General features: G+C 52.5%; 1 non-coding gene across 1 annotated transcript; it reads left to right on the forward strand.

Annotated features, from left to right (window-relative positions):
* The first annotated feature begins 3,442 nt into the window (after positions 1-3,442).
* Trnat-cgu (transfer RNA threonine (anticodon CGU)) lies at positions 3,443-3,514 on the forward strand. The gene has a single exon. It is a non-coding gene; the product is annotated as a tRNA-Thr (tRNA).
* Positions 3,515-8,540: the final 5,026 nt, after the last annotated feature.

Here is an 8,540-nt window from a genome sequence, read left to right on the forward strand (position 1 = left end):
GGGAGAAATAAATAAGAAATGGGAACTCTTCTAGTCTCGGACTCGTGGCAGACGACGAATTTCCGGTTTCGTCGGTACGTTGACCCTACCGCGCTCGGAGGACCGTTCTATATAGGTTATGTTTGTCTATGCTTTCTCTCCGACACCGAGAGAATTCACGTCTACTGACAAAACCGACCGGCGGCTGACGTCACGAAGACGCGCGCGCGCGTGTAACATCACATGACGGGAGGGCGGGAGGGAAGAGGGAAAGAAAAAAAAAAAAGAGAAAAAGGCAGCAAGAAAAAGGAAAAATATCGCGGCCGGCCGTCTCTTCGACCGCGTCGTAGAGATCGCCATTCGCACGGCGCATTTAGCGCTCTAAATATGGCTATCCGATTCTCGGTCGCGTGTTTACGTTGCACGCGGCTGCCGTTTTTCTTTCTTTCTTTGGGTTTTTTTTCTTTTTTTTCTCCCTCATGCTGCGCAGTTGAGAGAAGCGAGCAGCACGACGCTGTGCACACGTGCACGCACGTAGAGCGGAGTCGCTAGGCGCGACGCTAAACAAAGACGGCAAAGGGGGAAGATCGAGCCTAACACCGCGTGAAGGCGCGCATCCGCGTCTCGCGTTTACCGCTAATCGCGGCCATCCCGATCCCCGCGATAACGTCGTACGTGATCTACGTGCCGAGCGAGTCAACCTTGGAGATCCGACGGTACATTTAATGCCGAGACGCGGAGTGAATTGCGAGGATGCGGGCATTGGAAATGGGCGACCTTATCTCCCGTAGAACTTCGAGGATGAGCAGCAAATGCCGACGCGAGCACGTTCGTCTCCGTTATTAAGAGACTGACATAATCGCCGCCGGAGGGACGCGTCTCGGCCGCGCGGAATGTCGCCTTGTGTGAGCGCGCGCGTCGCCTCGATGCTACGCAACGCTACGCAACACACAACGCGGCGACACGCTCCACCGAGTAGAGTTCGCCAGCCAGTCAACCAGCCAGCCGCACGTTTTTTACGTAACGCTACGCGTAACGCTGACGCGCGTGACGTCAGCTCGCTCGGCGTTGCGCCAACCGACCGCCGACGACGACGACGACGAAAGAGGAGATGGAGGTTACGTACGGGGGGGGAGGGGGGAAGGAGGGGAGGAAGCGAGCGGCACGGCCACTCGGAATTCTTGCGAAGAAAGCACGCACCAGGCACGGCCGAGCGCGACCGAACGAGAATCGTGTTCCTCCGCGCGTTCGCGCCTCACTTCACGCCGCGGCAACGTCGCGAGCGTCTGTTAGGTTCAAGGGTACGGAGCGGAGGTTGGCTTCGTCTCGCCGCCGCCGCCCCGTCGCCGGCGTCGGTGGCGACGGCGGCGGCCGCGACCGGCTCGTCGAGCCGTTGTTTCACGCGCGCTCGCGCGCTCAACTACGCTTCGTCCAACGGGAAACCTCCTCGGCGACGTCTTTCACGAGACACGAACGCTCTTTGTGGCAGGGGCTTCAGGGCGAACAATGCCAAAACCGGCGGGCGCGAGCGAAGCGGAATAACGTCCCGTGAGCGAACGTGATTTTTTATGAATCAATCGATGGCGTCCGGTGTCCTCAGTCTTTGTAAGCCTTTAATATTTCATTTATTTCTATCGAGCGGTTTACGTTCTCGGCACGCTTCACGTTTTTCAATACGCTGCCTACGGACGCTCGTGTTTTCGAACAAGGACCTCTCGAGCGTTCTCTAGATCCAGTTTTTTTTTATCCGTGCCATCTATGGAAACAATAAATATCTTTCAATTGTTTTCTTATCTTCAAATTAATGTCCCGCGCTATCGCGCCGTAGGATCTCTCAAGAGGTTTAACACCTGATGTACGCGTTACGGCGAGCGGTCGCAGCAATGCAAATAAAATGATGATTCGAAATGGTAACGTGCGGGCACGTGCATTTTCAGCCGCAGATACGCGCCGCCACGCTTCCGTATGTCGTCCCAGCGCGGACGAGACAATACGCGTTTCGTTGCGGTTAAAGGGGCATCCGGCCTTTTAATTGGATTCCCTGAATTTTCAAGCAACGAGAGAATATTGCGCCGTGCTCGTTCGACAAACTCGCGAAGGATCTATTAAAGACAGCCGCCCAGGACGCGAGCGGTCAGTCACAATTAAATGCAACCGATTGGCGCAGAACGATATCTCAATCTAATCGAATTTACAATACTCGCTGTGGATTATTTCCCATCTCGTTTAAACCGGTCCACGGCCGGGAAAATAATTGGAGCACAAGTTCCAATCGAATTCGAAAGAGTTTATTAAGAGTATTTTTCTAGAGATTGAATTTATGGGACTGTTTAACTTTTGACGAGCTCTTTACTATTTGATACGTAAATACTGTACGTTTTATAAAGATAATTTTATAATCTCCGTGAAATTAAACTAATTACGTACGTGATTTATTTTTTAATTTTTTTAAATATTTTTTTTCTTTTCTTCAAAATTAGATTTTCTGTTTAGATATGTAATATTACACTTTTAATTCGCGCGTTCGAAATTATTCATCATCTGGAGGGCCCGGTAATGAAGTCTCAATGAACAATATTTAATGATTTATTACGTTAAACCGAGACGCGCCCACGTTTTGGAATAACACGGTAGTTAATTAAGTACGTTGACATAAGTATGAAGCGAAATTGACGCCGTGGAGGAGAACCAATTTCGGACGTGAGCGCGCGCGGTGGAATAGATAAGATACGTCTTTATCAGCGGCGGTGCGCGTACGAGCGTGTACGGGGCGAAAATGCAAAAATTCTCAGGCACCCTAGAAAAATCGTGCCCCTTTGTCCGCGATTCATATTATACATTGCGCATTCATTGGATAACATCTGCTTAAATAGCACAATGGTCTTACGCGTTCCGTTGAGTCCCTTTTATTGCGTCTCAAAGAGCCTCGCCGCTCCCGAAAAAGGGTCGCCCCTTCGAAATCTTTAAGACGGCCCCGACATCTGTCCTCTTCGGCCGGCCGAACGTAGGGAAAGGGCGTTCGCACGTGTCCTTCTCTTTCCCTCCCCTTCGTCCCCTTCCGCGGCGTTTCTCTGGGGAACCCGAAAGCGTGGCTCATTGTGTAGGGCCCGCGCGAAACGGGAAGTGGCAACTGACATCTGCTTTGCGTCACGCGTGATTTGTGGGTCGAATTATTTTCGGAGGCTCCGCGAGGCTCATCGTCATCGTGGCCGCCCTTTAAAAATTCGCGACTTCGACGTCGGGACGCGGGGGGAGGAAAAAGAAAAAGAGAGAGAGAGACCGCGGACGTTGACGCGCGACGAAGCCGAGCGAAGAACCTCGCACGTCGCGATCGTTGCCGCCGACGGTGCGTAATTAGCGCGTGCAACGCGTGCGAATTAATTTTAGACTCGATTTCGACGAAATTCGAAGCGGCGCGAGTACCCGCGGAGTATCAACTGCCGGCTAAGAGTGAAAAACGTCAGCCTCTTTAGCTCAGTGGCAGAGCACTGGTCTCGTAAACCAGGGGTCGTGAGTTCAAACCTCACAGGAGGCAAATTATTTTTGTTTAGCATTTTTTACACTATTGCAAACCGTTTCGAGTAACTTCCTGTCTTGGATTATTTCTTTTTTTTTTTTTTTTTCTTCTCTTCATAAACTGTTAACTATTTGTTAGTGATTATTATATTAAAGAAAACGAAAAGACATCCGAGTCGTCGTGTTTAATATTTGAAGAAAGCAAACTATCGAATTTATCGCGGCTTGAACGAAGGGATAAAAGTTAATTTGCCTCCGTATTTACGACTTAATGAAGAAACTGTTAGCGGATCAATAGGCTCTCTATTCCGGTGAAGAATGTATCTTCGTTAAAGTGTAAAGGGTGAGAAGAATAGCGCCGGAAAGAGAGAGGTATCGAGCGAACTGGCTGAGTTCGCGATAAAGAAGCGATTTAGGGGTGCGAAGGACGAGATAGATTCCGGCAATTAAAATGAATCCCTGGTCCAGTGGAGTCCGAGAGACGAGGGAGGGAAAAAGAGGCTGCGACAAATCGGCATTCGGTCCGCATTCGCGATCTTGGACTTGAATGCGGCTCACGTATTAGCCAAGAGGGAAGGGGGGGGAGGGTACCTGGTCCGGTTCTCGATATTCAGGAGTATTACCCCGAACAGTGCGCCGTGCCGTTTCCGTAAAACGTTCGCGAAGTGAGAAAACCGCGAGAAAGAGGAGGGAAAGGAAAATAGGGAAAGAGAGAGAAAAAGACAGAGATAATGAAAGAGAGAGATATCGAAGAGGCGCGGATACGTACACGTAGGGGGTTCGACGGGGGTTACACGAGCGGAATCGTGACAGGAGGTGAAACAGATAGAGAGAGAGAGAGAGAGAGAAGAGATCGCTGGGAACGTTCGCCTCCTAGGCGTCCTGCCTGCCACCCCTTCATCCCCTTCACCCTTCCCGGTTTCGCAGTGCCCGCTGCTGCCCGCCGAGAGCGGAATACTAATTTTTACGTCGGAGACACGAAGAAAACGCGCGCGATCGATCCGACGGTGCCACCGCCACCGACACTTCCGCCGAGGGTTGCATAGCGTACAGGGCGCATCGGGGGTGCATGACCGAGTGCTGCGGCGGTTAGGGGTTAACAGCGCGCTGAACGACGTAGCTCTCTTTCTCCCTTTCTCAGTCCCTCTGTCCTCCTCGACGATGTGGTATGTCGTTAACCCTTTGCGTTCCGCTTTGCGTATCTTATGACACCGGCGACGTGCACTCGCTGGCATATCGGCGCCTCATCGACGAGCGCCAGCGAGCAGCTATTGAATAAAAAATTCTCCACCGCCCGCGCGCTTCAAGGAACCTCCGTGGTAGGGACCGTGCATGTAAAACGTTGCGCTATGCGGAGGAGAGTTGCAAAAGTCGAGTAAAAATAAATCAATACTCTGGCGAACGTTCAATTTGATTGTCGTGCGTAAAAAAAAAAATATATATCTATGACACCTGTACATTTAGCGTTTTAATTAATTTTTCTTCCTTTCTTTCCCTTTTTTTTTTTTTTTAATTAAAAAGTACGACTTTGTGATTAATTTATTTAACGTTTTAAAGGTTACGATTTTCTGACGAATTTAAAATTGTAATAGCTTGGATTTTCGCTGCGAAAAATAAATGTACAAATAGTTTGCGGGGGATATCGAGGCGGAGATTGCCATTCGATGAAGATTTACGAATTATTCCCTTTGTCCGGTCGCGGGGTGCCCGTGCGAAAGATCGATCGGCGATTCGCGTCACGTACCGGGGCGGTTTAATTCGTCGTCGTCGGGGAGGAACATCGTTCGCGGCCTCTTCTTTCGCGCGCGGGGCCTCTCGTAAAAGGCGGACCGAGAGGCTTCCTCTCCGATCGTGAAATCCGGCCGCATAGTAGGTAGTTACAGCACTGGTCGCGATCCAAAACCGGTTTTACCCGATCGGAGGACTTTAGGCGATTGTGCTCGCGACGTGGGCGAGGTAATGGTTCGTCGAAGTGAGGCGAAAACCTCCAAGTAGCACGGCCGCGTGCAAAAGCGAAGGCGATCTCGGGGCTCGATCGGCGAGGACGGCCGGCCGGATTCGCCGGCGAAAATTTATACGGGGTCCGCCAGCCGCAAGATCAAGGACCAAACTTCTCCGAGACGAAAACGATCGGCTGGCGTCGATCGGGACAACCGTTCCCAAGTCGGCTCGACTCGCACGGAATTTACATACGCGCGGGCTGATGTAACGCTTTCTCCCTTACGCTCAGGCACCTTCGGCGTTACGTGTCGCTTTTTATTGGGATTCACGGGCGCGTTAATATGCACGCGGAATAACAGCGCCTTCGGCATTTATCGCGCGAGGTGATTTACGCTCCTCCGCGGCCGACCTATCTCGCCGTGGAAAATGCAAATCCGCCGTTTCTGATGCGCCGCGCATTTCATCGGATATTTCTTCCCGCTTCGCGCGGGGACGGCTTAGAGCCGCAATTTCGCAATACCCGCCGAGCTCGTCATATTTCACCTTTATCGGGGATATTAGACACCGCGATGTTTCGCGAAGGTGCACCGCCGCACGTTCGGCCGCGAGACAAGATCTCGATTACCGAGGGAGTTCGCGGCTGCACTTAACGTGCGAATAAACATCGGCGTTAATTTACGTTGTTAGGCGAAGGCGTTGCCGTGCGGCGCGCATCGCCGTGGACGGGGAGAACCCGAAAATTCTAGGCTCGTCGTCGCATCTCGTCGTATTCGTCCGTTCGCGCTGTTATCCGCTCGCGTTGCAAGTATGCGCCGTGCATTCTCGCCGGTATGGTATTCTAGTATTCCGCGGCGTGCTCGGGGCACCCTCGGAACTACGAGGCCTACGTGACCAGCATCGCGCATCGCTGCGACGGTTCTCGACTCGAAAAAGGGAGCCGCCTTTCACGATCCGCGGATCGCCGAAGTATCCCGCAATTACGGGACGCCGCGGTTTAAAACATCGCCGCCACTTGCGCGAGAACGATTAGCCTGGTCGCGCGCGGCGGCCCGTCTTTGGTTTAGACGCGAGATCGCACTTAGCGATCGCACTTGCGAACTATAAATCGTCAATAAAAATACGAGTTCACCCCTTATATAAAATCAGAGAACCGACTCTTATATTCCGCGTTCAGCGCGAAATATACGCCGCGGCTGGAATCGCTTTAAGGATCACTAGCGCGACGAGAAGTTCGCGTAGGATCGAGCGCGGGTTATCGTCCACGTTTACGAGGGTGGGTCGGAGCTTGAAAAGCCGCGAGATTGATGTCGGTGGGAGCACGCGCCGGGGCCCGACACCTTAGTCTTCGTTCGCGGGGACCGGATCCGCGCGCGAGCCGAGGGGCGCCGCATATCTCGGTGCGGCGATAAGCCTTATCAGCGCACCGGCTACAACGGAGCGTCGCTCGCGACTCCGAGGGCGAGGGCGCGGTATCGGTATCGACACGCGAGGACAACGTGAACTCTCTCTCTCTCTTTCTCTCTCTATCTTTCTCCCCGAGCCGGTCCGGACGGCCGCGGCCGCCGATCGATAGAAAAGTTTTGCGTGTGTGGGCCTCTCTCGCTCTCTCACGCGAGAGCCGCTCGTCCGCGAAGCGCGCGGACGCGAGTGTGTGCGAAATTCGTCCGACGGGACAAAAATGTTCTCTACCTGGTTGCGCACGAGTGTCCTCTGCATTTCTCTTGCCTCCTGAAATTATTCAGCGCGGATGCGAGGTTCCGAGGCTCGACAAACGCGTTTCGCAGGCAGATAAATACATATGCATTCGCGTGCGCAAAAGGTTTGAGCCTTGACGAGCAAATCTTTTCCTCCAACGGTAATGTTTCGCCTGGCGGAACTGACGATAGAACTCAAACAAGTAATTAAAACGCAGTCGCCTAATTTATTGGTACACTCGAGAGAGAAAAAAAAAAAAGAAAAAAAAAAGAAAGCAAATGTTTTTTTAATTATGCAAAAGGTCGCGTATCTCCGCGAAAAGCGAGGGAGAAAACGGCGCGATCGCTCGGAGCGAATGTTCGCAATGGCATTAATATTTATTCACGTGGCGTAGCGGTTCTTGCGATTTCGCGCACGAAATGCCTCGCCGTCGCTTATATCACGCTTCTCGGCGATAAAACGTTGACGCGACGATGTGTCACCGCATTGTACACCGTAGTACTAGCGCGATACTATATCGCCGAATTGGCAAATAACTTTACCGCTCGGGTGTCTTTGCAATTCATAACTCCCGTAACTGCGTAGCGGAAAGTCGCTCGTTCCCGACCGAAAAATCTCGCTCTTAAACCGGCGAACGCTTGCCTTTCGGGGGGCGACAAATTCAGGCGCGCGAGCTCTCCGGCGCGGGAATCGCTCACGCGTGTTTCCTCCGCGTACTCCCTCACCTCGGTGACGTCATAACGCGAGTATTTCCCAGGCGCGAATTTAATTCACCTTGAATTCTCGAGGACCGAGACCGTATCGCTTTCGCGCGAAATTTTCTCAAACGTTCGAACGGACGGCCGGCCTTGGTGGCTTCCTTCGGTAACTATTTCGAGAGGCAGCTCGATCCGAGGAAGCGTCCCGTCCTGCGTGCGAGCTGCGCGGGGCAGGAAATAGTTAAACGTTGAAATTCTCTCGGTCGACAATGTGCCCGCTCCGAAGAGGGCACTGTAATAATATGCGTAATAAGAGACGGGGCCTCGGCGTGCGCCCGTGGAGAAGGCGCGTATAATGCGAGGTGCCGGGTTTGCGCGAGCTGCAGCGGTGCAGAAGAACACGCTGACCTTGAATCCTTCCTTTTCGTCGTGGCCGCTGAGGACGAACGGCGAGAATCGGCCGCCGTGGAGAGAAAGAGAGAAAAAAGAAGGGAGAGATACTCGCTCGGGCACAATGAGCTCCCTTCGCGTATTAAAACGAGAGAAGGTCCGTTTTGCAGGGTGCGCGCGGAACAGAACGGCGGGACTGTAATGTCGTTGGAATTAAATTGACGTTACTGCAGCCGCGAGGCGAGCGAAATGTCGCCGGAAAAAATCCCGCTATTCTGCTGGTTGAAAAGCGTACGCGTTGATTTAACATCGAGACGTTTC

This window comes from Cardiocondyla obscurior, linkage group LG07, assembly GCF_019399895.1.
Source record: "Cardiocondyla obscurior isolate alpha-2009 linkage group LG07, Cobs3.1, whole genome shotgun sequence".
NCBI classification, from domain to species: Eukaryota; Metazoa; Arthropoda; class Insecta; order Hymenoptera; family Formicidae; genus Cardiocondyla; species Cardiocondyla obscurior.